Source organism: Crinia signifera, chromosome 4 (assembly GCF_055691185.1).
Source record: "Crinia signifera chromosome 4, ASM5569118v1, whole genome shotgun sequence".
NCBI classification, from domain to species: Eukaryota; Metazoa; Chordata; class Amphibia; order Anura; family Myobatrachidae; genus Crinia; species Crinia signifera.
This window is the reverse complement of record NC_139220.1, coordinates 77,948,679-77,969,149: the sequence shown is the minus strand read 5'-3', so window position 1 is coordinate 77,969,149 and position 20,471 is coordinate 77,948,679. Positions and strand designations below refer to the sequence as shown.

General features: G+C 41.6%; 1 protein-coding gene across 10 annotated transcripts in view; it reads right to left on the bottom strand.

The window, feature by feature from the left end:
* The window catches only part of TENM2 (teneurin transmembrane protein 2), a 2,252,147-nt gene that overhangs the window by 1,884,236 nt on the left and 347,440 nt on the right, over positions 1-20,471 (bottom strand). For 8 of the 10 annotated variants that reach the window (XM_083181867.1, XM_083181872.1, XM_083181875.1 and 5 more), the window contains one exon: positions 600-722. The exons of the other annotated variants lie outside the window; for them this stretch is intronic. The gene's annotated coding sequence lies outside the window, so the exon portion shown is untranslated. The remainder of the gene's footprint in view (positions 1-599; positions 723-20,471) is intronic. 10 annotated transcript variants of the gene reach the window in all.

The following is a 20,471-nucleotide window of genomic DNA, read 5'->3' as shown; positions in this document are numbered from 1 at the left end:
AGCAATTGGCTGAAATGATTGGTTTGTTTGCGCCCCCACAAATAAAAAAGCAATTAATCTATCCTTACACAAACTGGATCTACAGAGGCAACATGTCCTTCTAATCCTCTTCCTCTGATATGAATATGTGTACATCCTCTTCCTCACTGTGTTTTTTATTTCATCACCACTAGAATCCACTATCACCAGTCATTGTGTAGTGTCTGGAGGCAATTGTTTGCAAATGTCTTCCTGGAGGAATTTATAATTCATTTTGTGGCAGTAATCTACTCAGCCAATCACTGACAAGGTTACCAGCTGTACTAAACACTCTTTCGGAGTATACACTGGAAGGGGGGTCAACTTAGGTCAACAGATTGTGCAAAGGTCTCCAAATTTATTTTTTTCCTGCCAGTATACATACAGTACATATGAACTGTCCAACATGGCTACTTGGATGCTGTCACTGATAAAATCCTCCACCATTTTTTCAATGGGGAAAACATCATAAGCAGTCACAGTAGACATGTCAGTAATTGTTGGAAGATCTCTGTACCAGATGTCAAAAGTTGCTCATGACTGCCCTGCATCACCAACCGCGGATTGTCTGGGAAATTTACCTTTTTTCCTTGCAGCCCAAGTTGCATGAGAAAGTGAAGGAGGAGCTGTTGCTCTTTCACAATCTGCTTCAGCTGGCAATCTTCTCACCTGCAGGTCTTTGCACCTCTGCAGACTTGTGTCCGCTGTAAACAGAGATACAATGTAAGCTTTAAACCTTGGATTTAGCAATGTGGCCAAAATGAAGTGCTCCAATTTCAATAGATTGACCACCCATGAATCCTGGCAAAGAGAATGGAGTGCTCCATCCACAAGTCCCACATACTTGGCAAAATCGATCCGTTTTAGTTCCTACTTTTATTTCTCCAGCTGCTTCTGCAAAAGCCTGATGAGGGGAATGACCTGAGTCAAACTGACAGTGTCTTAACTGACTTGGACAGTGGGTACAATGGCATTTTTTAGGACACTTGTCTTAATGTCCCTGTACAGTCTGGGAATCGCTTGCCTAATGAAGTGGAATCTAGATGGGATTTGGTACCGGGGACACAATACCGGCCATGCGTCTAACAACAGGATAGCTGTTAAGGCCTCGGTAATCCACTTTGCAACAGGGTGACTGCTGTCATAATTCATCTTCATCACAAAAGACTGTTGGACAGTCAATTGCTTAGTTAATGTAGTAGAGGTGATCTTTCGACTCCCCATCTGGGATGATGACTCCCAGCAGCAGCAACAACAACAACAGGAGCAGCAGTAAGTGTAGCACTCAAGGATCCTCCATAGGAATCCAGAATGGGAGACGAGTCATTCATGCCTATAACATGGCACACAGCGCAGATAGATGAGAGAATAGATTCTTGCACCTATTAACGGCAGACACTAAGATCCATAGTGCTGTGCTTAGCTCAAACAGATCACAGCACAGCAAAAAGCTTATATGTGTGCATATTGATTGTATTAAAAAGGAGCACAGCATTACTCCCTACCTATACAGTAACATGTAGTAGGATACAACACCTGAAATAGGTTGACATGGGTAAGGAAGTAGGGTCGGAATGTTGACACAAGCATTAGGTCGACACAAGAATTAGGTTGACAAAACTCAAAAAGTCAACATAAGTTTTTACATTTCTTTTTGAGTCGACATGTGCCAACAAGAAGTATTTCATGCCCTTCTATTCACTTCGTCATGGTAGAAAAATAAAATAGGGGACCCGGTACACTTAGACAGTGTCCATGTTAACTGTGTCGCAGTGGCGTAGCTACGTTTTGGGCGCCCCCCGTCGCCGCCCCGCCAAGCACCCCTACCCCGCCGCCTTGCCGCCCATGCAAACCCCCCCTCAATCCCCCACAGCCTTACCTATCGCACTGGTCCCGGCGGCTCTGTTCTTCTGCTGAGGACCATCAGAAAATGGCTGCCCCCATACAGCAGACAGTTTCAGAGAACTGTGTGCTATATGGGGGCGGCCATTTTGTGGTGGTCCTCAGAAGAAGAACGGAGCCACCGGGACCAGCACCATAGGTAAGTCTGCGGGGGAATGAGGGGGGGTTAAACTATAGCACTGCAGCCCCCGGCGCCCCCACATGCACAGCGCCCCCCCCCCCCCCGCGCGGTGGCTGCGGTGCTATAGTTACGCCGCTGCTGTGTCAACATTCGGGACAACAAACTTGAAAAACTCATGTTGACCATTTGACTGTCAACCTGCCCATTGTTGAACCAACACTTGTGTTGACCTTCAGACCCTGTTGACCTTACCCATGTCGACCTAATTCAAGTTTCAACCTAAGGCTTGTCGCCCTTCAGTGGTCATCCCGATGCATGTGGACATAAATTGAGTTGTAATATGACCCATATCCCATATAGTAAAAGCATGAGTGAATGAATGATACAAAACACATGCATTTAATGCAACCTGCAGCCCTGCATCCATGTGGAAGGCAGACGCTACTGTACTGTATGTTTACATTTGAGCTCTGCAACTCTTCTTAATCTGGGTCTGGATGTAATGCTTTATTGATCAGGACGGGCAACAAATAAGGTGCAATAGTGCTGTGCACTATTGCACCTTATTTGTTGCCCGTCCTGATGAAAAGGCGAGTCTGCCTTGAAAAATTGACGAGTATGTAACAACTTCTTGCTTCACTAAAAGGATTTTTGCTTCAAAGCCCGGATAGGCCACTTGACGGACCACATTGCTCCTTAACAGAAAGTAAAAGAAATATGATCTGTTTCAAACTTGATGGATATGGGGAGAGGGAACTGTGGAGTCAGAGATTGGAGGTAGGAGCAGATAGACACTAAGCCATTATTTTGATGGGCTTTTCACTAAAATAATATAATGGCAGATAACAACCAACTGGCCCATCTAGTCTGCCCTACAGACTTGTACATACACACACTTATGTGCTGAGGATTTTTTATTTGAGAGGAGGCAACTAAGGGCCTTATTTTGGTTCATTCTTTCAGACAAAATCCTTCTTAGATGGGCAAAACCATGTGCACTGCAGGTGGGGCAGGTGTTACTTCTGCAGAGAGAATTAGATTTGGGTGGGGTTTTACTTCAAAGTGAGATCTATATTGCAGTGTAAAAATAAAGCAGTCAGTATTTTCCCTGCACAGAAACAAAATTACTCACCCAAATCTAATTCTCTCTGCACATGTTACATCTGCCCCCCCTGCAGTGCACATGGTTTTGTCCATCTAAGAAGGATTTTGTCAGAAAGAATGAACCAAAATAAGGCCCTAACTGACCAGCATATTTTTTATATTGTGGGAGGAAACTTAAGTACACCGAGGAAACTCACACATGTATAGAAGCTCCACAAAGTAAGGGCCATGGTGGGAATCGAATCATCAGTGCCATGAGGCAGCAATGCTAAACAATACACCATCCGTATGCATACAGGTTGAGTATCCCTTGTCCAAAATGCTCAGGACCAGGAGAATTTTGGATAACAGATTATTCTGTATTTTGGAATATTTAAATTTTTCAATTATGTATCTTGAAGTATCTTGCATTTATGCTGTATCAACCACATGAAATACACACAAATATATTTTTATTTGTTCAAAAAAACAAGGTTTCAAAACATGAAACAAAGTTTGCGTACTATCTCAGGTACTGAATTTGACTGCCAAGCAATCATTGTCTTGCACATATATAGTGCCAGTTACATATCATGTCCTCAGTAACGCTGTTACAGATGTCCCCAGTAAGTTTTTAGCAAAAAAAAAGGTACTGCTTTCCTAGCACGGCGGCCGTCTCATTGATTGTATGCCTTAAGTTTAAGGTAATTAAGGCATACAATCAACGCGATGGACCCGATTTTTTAATCTCATGGATCTTATGCATCCATAAGATGCATGAGATAAAAAATCGTGAGCCCCCAATAACCAATGTTAACGCCACCAGCACTATCAACGCCAACCCGAAGCGTGGCGAGCACAGCGAGCCCGCGAGGGGTGGCGGTACGCGTCCTCTAACCTTTACATGCCCCCACTATCCACGTCGGCGTGGAGTTGATTTTATATAGTGTGGCGAGTGCAGCGAGCCACCGAGCCGGAAGCGTGGCGAGCGCAGCGAGCCCCGCGAGGGGACGCGGACTACTGTACATGTATTCCGCGTCCCCTCGCGGGGCTCGGTGGCTCGCTGCGTTCGCCACACTATATAAAATCAACTCCACGCTGACGTGGATAGTGGGGGTATGAAAAGGTCGGAGGATGCGTACCGCCGCGCTCGCCACGATTCGGGTTGGCGTCAATAGTGGGGTGACGTTAACAATGGGGGCCATTTCACCCATGAGGGGGGGGGGTTAGCAATTAAAATTGGGGTTTTGGGGGCTTTTTACATTGATTCCAATGTAAAAATCTTGTCTTTCGCGTCGATTGCATCATCTCATGCATCTTATGCCACACAAACACATAAGATGCATGAGATGCTTGAGATATCAGACCCACACATACAATCTAGATCGTGGGCGCCGTGCTAGGAAAGCAGTACCAAAAAATATATATTTTTTTTTTCACTTTCGGGAATGTATGGTTTTTGGAATAATTCGGATAACGGATATTCGAATAAGGGATGCTCAACCTGTATAATGAAGTTGCATCCTACCATAAACAATGTGTTGGATGAGTGACCATATTTATGGAAGAATAGTGATGCATCTCTCCTGCAAAATTACAGACAGTGGTCACTCAATGTCATATTACATACTAGTCGTACTGGCTGAATGCACTTATACATTTCTTTATGTTGGTATTTTTATTAGGTTATTATTTACATGTACAATAAAAAGGGACTCTATGGTGGCAAAGATACTGCATAACATCACTGGTGTGATATCTCTGTCTTTAATATGTTGTATCAACCACAGTAGTTGACATCTGATTTTTACTGACATGTACTTTTTAAATATAGGTTAGCAAAAAAACCCTACTTTACTGACAGTTGGCAAACATTATAAACAATGTTTCATATTTTGGTACTTGTTTCCTAGCACGGCCACAACGATTTGTATCGGGGTGATCGTGTCAGAAAAATCACGTCTGTCGCATCGCATGCGACCAAATCGCATGCGATGTGACCGACGCGATCGACCCCATTTTTACATTGAATCAAATGTAAATAGGGCCCCCGGGACCCTATTTTACATTGGATTCAATGTAAAGTAGTCCCAAGACCCCCAATTTGACCCCCTCAATGCCACCCCACGATTGACGCCAACCCGAAGCGTGGCGAGCGCAGCGAGCCCGCGAGGGGTGGTGGTACGCGTCCTCCGACCTTTTCATACCCCTACTATCCACGTCGGCGTGGAGTTGAGAATATAAAGTGTGGCGAGCGCAGCGAGCCACCGAGCCGGAAGCGTGGCGAGCGCAGCGAGCCCCACGAGGGGACGCGTATAACTTCACAGGTATACGCGTCTGCTTGCCACGCTTCGGGCTCGGTGGCTTGCTGCGCTCACCACACTTTATATTCTCAGTTCCACGCCGACGTGGATAGTAGGGGGTATGATAAGGTCGGAGAACGCGCACCGCCGCCCCTCGCGGGCTCGCTGCGCTTGCCACGCTTCGGGTTGGCGTCAATCGTGGGGTGATGCTCACAATGGGGTTGGTTAACTTTTTAACCATGACGGGGCCATATACAATGTGAAATGGGTCATATTGGCCCATTTCACATTGTTTGCTATGTAAAATGGACCTAATCAAGTCCATCTCATCTTGTGCCATTATAATGGCACAAGACCGACGCGATGCTCCCGATTTCAATGTTAAAAATATTTTAACATTGAAGCCTATGGCAAAATCGCGTCCATCGCGTCGGTCGCGGGCCATGTTAATGCCCGCGACCGACGCGATGCTCCCGATTTTGCCTTTGCCGGCAAAATGGACCTGATTTCAAAGGAAATCGGGTCCATCGCGTCCATCGTGTACCTTAACTTTAAGGTACATGATGGACAAGATTGTGGCCGTTCTAGGAAACAAGTACCAATATTTTTATAGATACCAAACTATTGGACAATACACTATTAAGTGATTGTGTATACTTTCTGAGTCTGTTGTAGAAAATGATGCTGTTATCTGACAAAAGACTTGAACATTTGTCTAGAAAACCTACACGAGAAACAAGTCAAAGAATTAGATTGGTGGTATAATGTATTCATATGCAAATAGCTTCCAAACAAACTAACAAACCTGAATCAGATCAATTAAATCAAGCACTTGAACAATTAATGAACCTCTCATCAGGCAAATTAATTACAATTTCCTTTCATCGCTCAAGGTAATTGTATACAAAGAAATGAAGTTCAAAGAGACAAATGCATTATATGTTTTAGATGTGCTTTGATCATTTGCTATTATTTTCCAATTTATTTTAAGATTATCAAATGCGTATGGATTTATTCTAAAATATGTTATGGATCATAAATAAATATGTTTAAAAATATAGTGAAAAGTAAAGCTATATTGCAGATTTGACCCAATTAGAAAAAATAAAAATAAAAAAATGCCAAAAACATTGCAGGCTTACCAACTAATTGACATTATCAGTACATGGATGAGTGACACACAATTACTGGACAAGCCAATTTAACTCTGTCCCGCTGAGATATCTATACTTGTCCATTTAAACAGAAAAGCCTGCATCAATTAGTAAGCATGAAAAACACATCTTTAAATGGGTGATCCTGATGAGTACAGGAATGATGCCATTATTTGATCATTTCGGACTTGGCGAGTTAATAATGATGAGTGCTGAAATATTCAGCACTGCTGCTACAGTGGAAAAACTAATAAATAGTTATATTGTAATGTGAGAAAAAGATCCTAGAATATAGTTGGAGCTTCATTTTTAACATAATCACAATTTATTCCTGTTTACACAAGCAGCAAATACCACTAAAATAATATGGCGCAGCAAATCTAAAGTTCATTTGAAATTCAGATTTGACTTCCTATTTATAGGTTGTAAGTAATGAGTGTGTATGCTTGATATTATCTGGAATCATTGGAATGTTGCAAATTAAAAAACAAAATACATAATGAAACGGCTCCACGACTAAATGTACAATATTTCTTACAGAACGGAGTTTCTTTTCATGATCATTTCAGAAAAAGGCTTAGAAAAACATATCGACATACAGGTACTAATTTAAAGATTAGAGAAATACATATGCACAACTAAGCACACATACTGTATATAGGCTTCCTGATTTGGATGAATATCAAGACCTGCCAAGTGTAAAGAGAGTTGAATTTGCTACAACCATATATCAGGTGCACAAAATGTGTACAAATATGCTTCATAATAGTAATATACAGTTTGAGAGTGTTAGTAATAAAGACTAAAGATTACCCTATTTGTACACAATATAATAATGTGATAGTAACACATGGCAGGATATTGTCTTGAAAGTTACTAAAAAAGGGAAATGAAAACCACCCTTCTCATCTGTTTTCCCTCTAAACATCAAAAGCAGTGCTCCAAATATAAATGTCATAACTTGCCTTGACTTAATATAGTATAGTATAGCCACAAAACTACAGATCTAGCCTGTGGTCTAGCCAGATGCTGCAGGTCAAATTGCCAACTGCCAACCCCTGCCAGCCAATAGAAAGGGACACACGTGCATGAGAGGAGACTACCACCGCCCTCCGTCGCCTCCACAGCCCTTCGCCAGTGGTGCTCGCAGCCCCCCGCACGCCCCCTAACCATCCCCTGCCACCAAAATACTGGGACGTGCGTGTGTGTGAGACGGAGCGCCTCTCCGATAGCGATCGTTAGCGGGTCATTCTGGATATTCCGGGCGATGAATGAGAGGCGCTCCATCTGTATGTGTTGGTGAGACCAATACTGAAAAGTGACTAGATAGTGCTGTTAATAGACGTAGCAGGCTCACCATTACTGGGGTACCCGAGTGTCTTACAATATGTATTCAATTTTATCGGCTTACTTTATACCAAAACTGGTGCAAACAATATATCATATTCTGTATTGGATATTGGACACTGAATACTTATCTTCTCATACTACAACCTCTGCTATTCTAATAACAACAGTATGGTGATACAATAAAAAATAGCTAGTACAAATCTGAGTTCAGGTTGGACAACTAAAAGAAATGTAAATTTAAAAGTTGAGGCCAGGGGGCTGCATAGTATCATAAACTTATAAAGGGCAAAAGTTGAGGTAGATATCAGGAAAGAATAGCATGCACTGTGATTTAACAGAAGTCAATGCAGATGGCAGGCAGAATAGTCACAACAAACAGGGTTAGGAATGAGCAGGATAATGTAGAAACTACAGAACAGGCCACCTATGTAAATTCTAAAAGGGAATAATTGAATACTATGGACGGTCTTATGAAAAACGTATGCTAGCCCAGTTAGCACTAATGAATGAATGAATGCCTGGCACTCGGTCATAGTTGGAGATTTTAATAAATGTCAATTCTAATGTTTTTTTTATGGCGGTGGCTGCATTGTGTGAAAATAGAGGAAAAATAGATTTAAATAGAGGCCGAGTTTGGGTCTGACAGGTCTAGTTGAAGTAAGTGTACAAGCCTGGGCCGATTCAGAAATTGTACCATAACCAAAGCCATAAATAAACAATCAAGGTCCAAATAAGCAGGCAAATACAAACCTCCCTCATGTAGTCCATCAGGCGAAGAGCTGAATAGGTGTAAATTTAGACCCACAACCATACTCTCTACTCAAACATGGTCATCCATATCCATAAAGCTGGCATCTGTTCCAGGAAACTCAATCACGATTAGAGCACCTGGTCATGGTGTAGTTACATGGCATAATGTAGTCCTATACATTCTTGCTTTAGATCAGGCATGTCCAACGTTGGCCCTCCAGATGTTGTGAAACTACACATCCCAGCATGCTTTGCAATAGTTTTAGCATTCTCTAATAGCAAAACTGTGGCAAAGCATGCTGGGATGTGTAGTTTCACAACATCTGGAGGGCCAACGTTGGACATGAGTGCTTTAGATGATAATTTGTATTAAATAATGACATGAAATGTGTTTCACTGTATAGGAGTTAATGACTGGTTAAATTCAGCACTTCTTACACAATGGATGGTGTAAAAAAAAAAAAAAGGAAAGTGCCTAAGTAAAGTATCAAAGAAAAAGTCATCTAAGTAAAATAGTGCATAAGATAAATGAGGTAAATGAACCTCTGGGTTTATTTCCTAAGAGTGTTCCAATTACATCATATTAATCTTGTCTGCTTTTGCTGCTATAGGTTCAACTTCAAATGATACATGTTTAAAACCATTAACACAACAAAGCATTATTTAAAAAATCTAGAAATAAAAGGTATTTTTGGTTTATAAAGTGTAAAGTTAATATAAATAGTAAGTGGGAAGAGCAATTGAAGCATGTCGTAATACTACCATTACAGATAAATCACAATCAGTGCATTTAAACTTGTTACCTAGCAGAGGCAGATACAGCTGCAAGCTGGTATTTACCCACTTAGTGACAAATGAGTGTGATCTTCTTCGTAAGGTGTATTCCTGTTCCTGTGACACGTTTTATGTGTTGCTTAACCATTTTTTTCAGTTCTCTTTGCACAGTATATTATATATTTTTTTTATTAGATTTTAATTGAAATGCTAGGGTTACACCAAAGACGTATGTAGTATGAAGTGTAAAAAAAAAGGCCTTTGTCAACATGCAGGTCTCCAGAATGCCCTACTACGGTTTTAGTATGTCAAAACCTGTGGCAGGGAATTCTGGGATATGTAACTTCATAGCAGCTTTAATGCCACATGTTGAATACCCCCTATGCAAGCTATTAGTTTTGCTATTAACTTCTCCACTGTCTGGACAATGTACTCTGTAAGCACAGATGGTGTACTGGCCAATCCGCTAGCAAGCAGGTGATGGGTTTAGGAAGGGGAAACGGTCATCTGTCAGACCACATTTAGGTTGACAGTCATTAGGTCGACCTCAGAAGGTCGACTGGCCCCAAGGTCGACAGGGTTAAAGGTCGACATGGGTCAAGGTCGACATGACTTAAGGTCGACATGGGCCAAGGTCGACCTGGGTTTAGGGCGACAGTCATTAGGTCGACATGAGTTTTTCAAGTTTTTTTGAGCCGACATGTGCCGACAGGCGGTATTTCATGCCCTACCATCCACTAGGGCGTGGTGGGAGAATAAAATAGTGTGCCAAGCACAGTGAGGCACCGTGCCCGAAGCATCGCGAGGGAAGCGAGCGATGCGAGGGGCTGCGGTTCAACTCCAACTGTGTCCATGTCGACTGTGTCGACATTCTGGTAAAAAAACTGTGAAAAACTCATGTCGACCTAATGACTGTCAACCTAAATCAATGTCGACATTGGCCCATGTCGACCTTAAGTCACGTCGACATTGACCCATGTCGACCTTTAACCCTGTCGACCTTGGACAGTTTCCTACCTTGAATAATAGCCTGACCACAAAGTAAATTAGGATCACCTTTGTGGTTGATCAAAACTGACTTTACGGTCAGGCTTATTTGCTGGTTCCCACAATAGATGCCTTAAGATGGACACCTATGGGGAGAACTGGCCACAGACCACATGTTTAATTCATAACCTGTGCATCTATAGAGAAGCAAACAGCCTATCAGGCAAGGAGCTCTGCAAGATATCTACTGAAAAAGTGGACCAAACCTATTGGGTCAAGATAGGTGAGTATGTATGTATGGTCTATGCATGCAAATAAAGTTATACTTTATTTGGTATATGTGTTTTTATTTGAATATTGGTTCTGCTGTCGAACTACAAGTCCCAGTGGGCCTATTAATGCTCTGCATGCTGGAACTTTTTGTTGTCCTAGTCCCTGTATGCGGTGGAGGCTTTCTTTGACTTTGTTGTTCCACAGCAGAATTAAATGCTTTATTTAAAGTTGCTTTTTACACTTATGCTATTAACGCAGCACCCACTACCCAAGGGTGCCAGGGATTGCCCCATGCTTCAGCCCTGGCCTGGGGGCGCCCCTTTGTGACCAGCCATAGTGTTTATGCTTTGGCTGGGGGACCTTGTATAAAAATGTCCGGCTGTGGCACTACACTGATCCCTGTTGGAGCCTGGTGCAGGTTATAAAGATATGGGGGACCCCCTCTCCTTTTTGTTCCCCACATTTTTGTACCAAGGACTAGTCCAAGAGCTGTTTTTTGAAATACAGGACCACAATAATTTGTTCCTCTGTACAGATGGAGCCTTCTTCAACTAGCCTTCCCTGGAGAATCACGGTGAGCCATGGCTCACCAATGCTTATTATCATCTATTGTTCTGAGCTGCAATACGTATTGTGTTGCAGTTTAGAACAATAGATGATAATAAGCATTGGTGAGCCATGGCTCACCGTGATTCTCCAGGGAAGGCTAGTTTAAGAAGGCTCCATCTGTACAGAGGAACAAATTATTGTGGTCCTGTATTTCAAAAAACAGCTCTTGGACTAGAACAGTACAGTAGGGGATTAGCAGAGGATTAAGTCCGACAGCTCTGGCTCACTTAATCCTATTAAAGGGCTAGATGAGGATGGCTCAATCTGTGTTTCGGAAACCAGGACCAGCTCAAAGAGACCAGAGCGGTTTATACCCGTGGTGTGGGGAGAGGGCACGACTTTTTTATATAAATTTACTTATTTTTCCTTAACACAAAGAAACATCACACAGATCTGCCGGGTAACTCTGAATGACTTCACCATAAGGAAATATGAATCCTAAGAAATCGTCAGCTTTGCCGAGTTCTCAGTATGAAAATATGGCCGATAAAAATTGTGCGTGCTGCAGACCCATGTGCAAAAGAGGGGCGTGGCATCAATGCAAATAGTGGGAAAGGAGGCCGGAGTGGTAAGCAGTGGATTCCTTCAGTGAGTGGAATTCATACTTCTGGGTAACGCTGGGTACCCTGTCAGACACTAAAGGTGAAGGAGACACCTCTAGTGTCTGTTTCCATATAGGTGGTTGCCATCTATGGAGGAGAGCATGGTCTCTGTATGCTGACAGAGACTCTGTGCCCCTGAAGCACCGCTCTTCCCCCTGCCAGCAGCTTCTAGCTCCAACAGGTGAAAGGGGTGGCCTGGTGCTTTAGCATATAGGAAGAAATGACTGTAATAATAAAATGCAAGGTGGCCTATAGCATAAACTCTGTATTGTGAGGCAGTCACTAGGATGTTCTCTGTTTTGGGTAGCAATTGTTAGAATTATATCTGTATTGTATGGATGTTACAAAGATGTTCTGTATTGTTTGGTGATAAAATCAGAACTGCAGGAAGATCCAAACCAGGGCTCTGATCAAAATTGGGGAATCTAAAATTGGTTTTGGTTGAAATCCCAAAATTTTGCGTGGATTTTGAATTCTGGGGGAACTAAACCCACGTCTCTTTTTCATACTCACATACTCTCTCGGAATGTCAGGGAGGCTCGCAAAAATTAGGTGGTGCTACTGGGCCGCTGGAAAAGTTGGAAAGTCTTCCAGCCATCAGCCAAGCCTCTGCAGGAGCAGCACACATATCCCCTAAAGCTGATGTAGCCAATTACATAATTCACTCTGAATTGCATCATTATAGCCCTGCCTTTTTCTGAACTATGCCAATAATTTCTCCATAGTCAGGCAGAGGACAGGTGGGACCACCATGACATGATCTCACAGTCACTCCTCCTGCTCCGCACTAATAGAGCATCATATTTTCGCCCATGGTGCTGCGCTGTGCCCCCTGCTATGCTTGCTAGAATGTTGGCAAGTCAACAGTAAATCATTAATATAGAAAAGGGAAAACATGTATATACAATGGTATTCTGATATCATGACCTGTTCCTACTTTGTACAATATATAAAATGTACAAATATATATATAAGTAGGCCAATATAATCTTTTTCAGTCCCAATTTTTTTTTACACTAATGTTGAACATTCTTACTCTTTGCAGCCACAACTCGGAAAGCACCAGAGTTAAAGAATTAACTGGCATATACAGCTTTTTCTCTTTCAGTGCTAATTCAACCTCATCAGAGCTTACTTACAGAATAATGTTGGGGGGCATTTCCCATATTGGCTACCTCCAATGCATAGGAGAGCAGTTCACAAGAGAAAGGAGAGGTAGGGACTGGAGATTAACTAGTTTACCTACTCCAAACTGGGCATAATATCTCTGACGGTTTAATGTTTCATGAGTATGCATAGGACAAAGTGATTGCATTGTGTTTTGTTGTAAGAGCAGTTTGGCTCACTCTCATCCTCTGGTATGTGTTGGTTTATGCATACTGTACCTCCCAACTGGACCAACTTTCCCAGGACAGTCACAATTTTTGGTGACTTTACAGCATCCGCCTGCAGGCAACAGTGGGCCTTATTCTAGTTCACTCTTACAGGAAAATTCCTTCTCAAATGGACAAAACCATGTGCACTGCAGGCATATAACATGTGCAGATAGAATTAGATTTGGGTGGGGTGTTTCTTCAAAGTGAGATCTATATTGTAGTGTAGAAATAAAGCAGTCAGTATTTTTTCTGCACAGAAACAAAATAACTCACACAAATCTAACTCTCTCTTCACGTGTTACATCTGCCCCACCTGCAGTGCACATGGTTTTGTCCACTTGAGAAGGAATTTGCCTCTAAGAGTGAACCAGAATAAGGCCCAGTGTCCCTCAGTAGGGGTGTGTGACAGAGCAGCGGTAAACAGGTGCTGTGTCAGTGGGAGGCATGTCTGAAGGGAGCACCATCCCCAAAAAGCCACACCCATTTCAGCAGAAGCCTACTGCTTCTTGGTTGACATGAGTCCCTCTGTTCAATCTTTCAAATTTGGGAGGTATGGTATACTGTATGGTCTATTAGATGGTCTGTTAGCTTAAAGAGATAACTGGGTAAAGGATATTTTAATTAGCAAAACTGCATAAAAGCTTCCTGTTTTAAGAGAAGTACATGGTTATTTTTATCTGTCCCTTTTCAATCATATCAATTTAAATTGTACTGTATTGAGAAAAGTTGGAAATATTTAGGGGTGTATTCAAATCTGGGTCATGACTGTCAGGACATCCCAACAGTCGTGACCCTGAGCCATTCTTGACCCGTTCTCCTGGTTTTCAGCAGGTGGGATTCAATGTCCCACCTGCTGTACAATGAAACGGGGGGGGGGTCTGCGTAAACAGCCGTGGATCGTCAATATACAGCCGTGATCTCAAAAAACCAAGGCCGTACTCAGCAAAACAGGCGGACTGCTTTTAAAGTTGGGTCAATTCTGCCAAGATGCCTCTTCAATGCTGTCAGGAAAGACAGTATTGAATAGGCATCCGCCGTTATTTCCTCCTTTAGAAATAGAGGTGGGGGATTGAATACTGCACTTAATATTTCTTTTAAAATTCATATATGGATAGTGAAAGATAAAAAAAAACCAGTTCATTTAGTGGAGTATGTTGTCAGTAAAACACAATGTTAGCTATTTTTTTATTAAAATATTCGATATAGTACATTTTAGTGTATCTCTAGTAAATTTAAAATTCTAAGTTTGATATTCCCAGTGAATCATCATTTGTGCATTTAGCTAAAAGCAATTGCAATGTTTTAGGATACATTCACTTTAAACTGTTATTAAGAGGAATACAGTATTTATCACAATCCACATTTTTTATGTATGAGATAAATATTTTTCAATGTAAATTCTGAAAGTGAAAATGTATATTTTTATGTGATTTACTAAAAAGCACTTAATAGGAAATGGACTCCATTAAGAGCTTGTCCTGGTAAAGAGCTGGATGCAGTGTTGTAGAGTAACACTATCATACCTGATTTGGTATGATATTGTAGGGTTTGGGTCCACAGAAGATGCATGCATTACCTTTTCCAGGTGAATTTGTGATATATTAATATTACAATTTGTTTATAAAGTGCCACAAGTGGTTGAAGTGCCTTACATGGCACACATTAGAACAATACAATGTACACAGAACTAAACATTACAGTAACATGCGACGCGATTGGACCCGATTTTTAATTGTACAGGCACCCAGATGCCTGATTCCTATGTTAAATGCCCCCCCCCCCCCCCCGACCTGATTTTTAATTGTACACCCACCCTGACGGGTAATGAATATGTAAAATGCCCCCCCCCCCATTGTTAACGCCACACCCCACGATCAACGCCAACTCGAAGCATGGCGAGCGCAGCAAGCCCACGAGGGGCGGCGGTATGCGTCCTTTGACCTTTTCATACCCCCACTATCCACGTCGGCGTGGAGTTAATTTTATATAGTGTGGCAAGTGCAGCGAGCCACCGAGGCGAACGCAGTGATCCCCGCTTGTATTATGCGTCCCCTCGCGGCGCTCGCCACACTTCCGGCTCGCCAAACTATATAAAATCAACTCCACGCCGACGTGGATAGTGGGGGTATGAAAAGGTTGGTGGACGCGTACTGCCGCCCCTCGCAGGCTTGCTGTGCTCGCCACGCTTCGGGTTGTTGTTTATCGTGGCGTTGCGTTAACAATGGGGGGGGGGGGGCATTTTACCTAATAATTAACCATCATGGTGGGTACACAATTAAAAATCGGGTCTGGGGGGCCATTTAACATTGGGTACAATGTAAAAATAGGTCGCATCGCACAAGGAACGACTAAAAAGCATGAAAATCGGGTCCCATCACGTCTCGGGCTCCCAGATATTACACAAGTACCCAATTCCCAGTATACAATACAATACAATAGGGAAGAAAAGTAGTTATCCAGGGGCAGATTGTCATAGCAAGCGATGTGTAATTAAAAGTTAGAAAAGATGCAAGTATAGACAGTAACTGAGTAAGAGGGAGCTATAATTGAAATACGAGAGAAGAGGACTGTGAGAAAAGAAGAGAAGAGGGTCTTGCTCCAAGGAGCTTACCGTCTAGATGGAGGGGGGGGGGGGACAGAGAGACAACATGAGTTGCAGTCAAGGAGGCCTGTAGACAGGAAGTGTGCATTGTAGGGATGGCCAGAACATGAGGCGGCAGGTAGGGAGTGTGGTCTAGGTGCGGTGTGCTTTGATGAACAGGTGGGTTTTCAGTGCTCATTTAAAGCATTGCAAGAGATGCAAGAGTCTAATAAAGTGACAGAGCTTATTCCAGTGAAGGGCAGCAGCGTGGGCAGATGTTGGGTACATGCTTAGGGTGCAGTGACAAGGGTAGAGGAGATGGTCACTGATTAGAGGGGATGGGAAAGCATGTGTAGGGAAATAAAGTTAAGAATGTAGGGAGTAGTGGTTAGAGAGGGCCTTGTAGGTGGAGGTGAGGAGCTTGAAGAAGGCTCTGTAGGGTAATGAGAGCCATGGCAGATTTTTTTTTGAAGGGACTCAGCAGAAGTGACAGACTGGAGGGGAATGAACTTCTAGTGTGAGAGGACATTGAGAAGACTGTTGCAGTAGTCAAGCCATGAGACGACCAGTGAGTGGATAATGAGTTTAGTTGCACTCTGGTAGAGAAATGGCCTGATGCAAGCAATGTTGCATAGCTGGAACCAACAGGTTCCAACCAGGGATTGGATTTGGGGGGCATAAGAGGTGGGAATCAAGAGGGGCAGCCAAGCAGTGTACTTAGTGAATAAGGGGAGGGTGATGGTGCTGTGCACAGTGATGGAGATATTTAAGGTGGTGGAGATTTTGGATGATTTGGTTTGGTCTATGTCGAGCATCAGAGAGCGCTCAGGAGGAGATTGCAGAGAGGCAGCTGGATACCCGAGAGAGGACATAGCCGGAGAGATCAGGAGAAGAGAGATATAGTTGCATGTCATCAGCATAGAGGTGAAATTGAAGGCAAAAGAAGCTTACAGTATGGGTGCACCCAGGAGAGAGGTGTACAAGAGATTTGGACAAAAAACATATGCTACTATATGGAATCTATTTGAAAACCTGACAGATTCACAACCCCCACATTTTCTCTACTCTCAGAAATGAAAGGACTGCAGCACATATTTAAGATATCTGCTTGAAAACCCTCCAAAATACTGTACCTGTTATAGGGAAAATCACACAAATATTATTTGAATAAATAGGCCCCCAAACCAGTTACATTTCGTTATATATTTCCAAGGTTTCATGAGAAAGCATTTAAGTTAACACAAAATGTAAATTTGCATTTATTAGTAATAATTCATATACGATTTCAATACATCACCCTATAAGCTTTGCAGAATTTACTGGCAACTATCTTCCTTAATAGAAAAAAATGCTGATTAAAGAAAAAGTACAGTGAATGTAGGCTACATTCTCTAATTGTGTATTTTAGATAAAACCAAAAGTACATTTTATTGTACACTGCTTGATTGGATAGCATCTAATTAAACAAACATGCCAGCAAATTCTTTGCTGAGAGACAGAAAAATCCAGTCACACTGATCCATCAAATTTATACCTTTGCAGTTTCATGTTTTCACAATCTCAATTTGCTGAAGTATCTTTGTTTTCAATGAATGTGAAACATCTGGTGTAATTAGTACTTCTTCAAAGACCCCGATACTATGTCAGGGAGAATGGGCATGAACAGGTAATTTGGTAAGATAACTGTAAGTCGTTCAGCTAGCAATTACCTAAAATGTGAGTTTTTTGTTATATTTAAAACAATTTAATTGATTAATGTTCACAAAAGCCAGCTCCTACTGTATATTTATTCATAGTGGTTGTAATCTCTCATCAACAGTTATGTATATCTAACTGATGAAAGATTAATAAGTGAAATGTAAACAAATAAATGTTTCTTGTATTTATTGAATGAAAACAGAAACGCCTTCATTCTCAGATTCACTGCGTGGAATGTTAAAACAACAGTAAAACAATGCTTACTTAAAAGTAGGTGCACCTCTTTCTTTCACATATTCCCTTCTTTCTTTAGAAACCCTAACATTGCAGTCTATGGGCCTGATTTATTATTGAAATTAAAAACCAGGTGCATATTTTGTTTAAAAATTCTGCCATACTGTACTAATGAATATGCAGCTGGTAATCAACATAACTTACCTCCATTGCAAAGTACAGCAATGTCTCACTCCTCAGTCACATACAGTATTTCGGTCAACCTAATGCTGCCAGTGATAGGCTACTGAGTTATGCTGGGGTGGGGGGGGGGGAGGTTGCGTTGCTCTCACCCTCTAGAGATGGTGGTAGCAGTACATGGGCAAACAGTCGAAACAGTACTTTACTGCTATTTTATGAATCCTCAAAAAAGAAGGACATAACCCCTTTAAGGGGAACAGATGTACTAAGACTTCAAAAGTGATACAATGGAGAGTGATAAACCACCAACAAATAAGCTCCTAACTTTCACTTTACAAATTCAGACTAACATGGCAGCTTGTGGCTGACTGGTTGGTGGCTTATCACTCTACATTTTAGCACTTTTCAAGTACATCTTGCCCTTACTGATATACTGTATAAAGGGTACTTATGTATTATCTGGGCTCCCATGTTAAATGCACCCCATTTTTTCATACCCCTACTATCCAACTATGCATGGAGTTGATTTTATATAGCCACCGTGCCCGAAGCGTGGCAAGCGCAGCGAGCCCCGCGAGGGGACGCGGTCTCATAAGAAAGACGGGAGCCCAGATATTACATAAGTACCGTATAAAGACTATGGAGCATTCATGTTTAAGATAGAGCAAGAGGCAATAGAAAACTGCCCAAGAGTTTACAAAGATGGGGTAAGTTGGAGGGTGATATATTTAATTTGTTTTAAAAAATAATGTTAAGCCCTACTTTATTTAAAAATAAAATAAAAAAGTAGATGTGGTGGAATAGTTCCAATTTCAGTGGTCTATATTGTCATTCTGCATAAGAGAACTTTTGTCCAGGTTCTGAGACAGTTGGAAGACATGTTCCCTACAAATTACAGTTGTGCACTCATTGAAAGTTTTTTGCTGGGACAAATGACAAATCCCAGTCCATGTGTCTCTTTGTCCCAAGTCTTTATTCAAACTGTTTGCTTCGTACATATGGCCTAATTCAGACTTGATTCCAAGACAAATTTGTTCTCAAAATTTGCAAAAATATGTGCACTCCAGGTGGGACAGATATAACATAGACAGAGAGAGTTAGATTTGGATGGGTTGTTTTTTCTGTGCAGGGAAAATACTGTCTGCTTTAGTTTTACACTGCACTTTAGATTTCAGTTTGAACATACCCCACCCAAATCTAACTCTCTCTGCACATTACATCTGGCCCAACTGCAGTGCACATGGTTTTGCTCATTTGAGAAAAAATATGCACTGCAAGTCTGAATTAGGCCCATAGAACTCAAACACAGAGAATTTATTTTGCTTTTACAGAAAGGTTGATGTATCTTCCTGCAGTTGTAATTCTTGTAACTCATACAGTAAATGAACTCATTTGAAAAAATGCATAAGACAAATATATTGCTAAATAAATATAAAAAAATAAAAAGGATGTTTACAAATGCTTTCTTACCACTTACCAAGCTATAGTGTGCCTCATACAAAGTGAATTGTATATAATGCATCAGACATATACGGGACCAGCAATCACAGCAAGCTGTTTGATGTGGAAGTACGGTTGAATGTTCTGAGGGGTTTTTCAAATATGGTCACCATTCCATAATCCAAGACCCCAACTCTGGAGGTACAAGGGGTACAAGTGTAGTTGTTAGGCTTCAGTGTTTTACGGCCTACTTGGCCTCTCTCCACTTCAAGCCTACCTGGAGTACTGACATCACAGGGTCTGATCATCTGACCATCCTGTGTCAACCTGAGTCTCTCTGTATCACCTGCCTTCAGTCACCCATCAAATAGGTATAGAGAGACCCGGAACTCCAAGGCTGTCAGTTTCTCAAATCACGCAGCTTGGTTTCTGAGCCCAGAAAAGAAGGGAAGATGATACCCGCACCAGTCTCTTTAAGAATGAGACTTTCTTATCTCTCTAATGCTGGTATTTATATGGGATAATGTTCCCACAATTTAGCAGTTGGAGGTGCTACCGAGTAGGTTACAGACATATCACAAAAACAAGAAAAAGAAGTATATTGTAGGTGCACTGAAAGTCAATAAATGGTATATAAAATTTAACCTTTATTTGTTTTGTCAATAAAATCGGTGAAATATTAAAATATATTTAGAAGGAAATAAAGAGCAGAAATAAGATTTAAAACAAAAATGACCACTGCTCAACTCTGTCTAATGTTTGCAGGGTTAAATTTTCCCTGTATGTTCTCTTAGTTGTCCTATATGGATATTTTGTCTCTTAGTATTTCCTCAGGGACAATAGTTACTTTCTATATTTGTAACAAATAGAAAGTTTCTTTTATTTATGACTCATGTCATTTAGGCTAAATAGCCTTCCATTAGGTTTATATCACACTTTCATGTGTTAAAACTCTATGTATTTGTAGTTTTCTGTATTATATTAATTTATTATGCATGGGTGGTTTTTGTAGAGTAGTAAATCCACGTGTTTTATC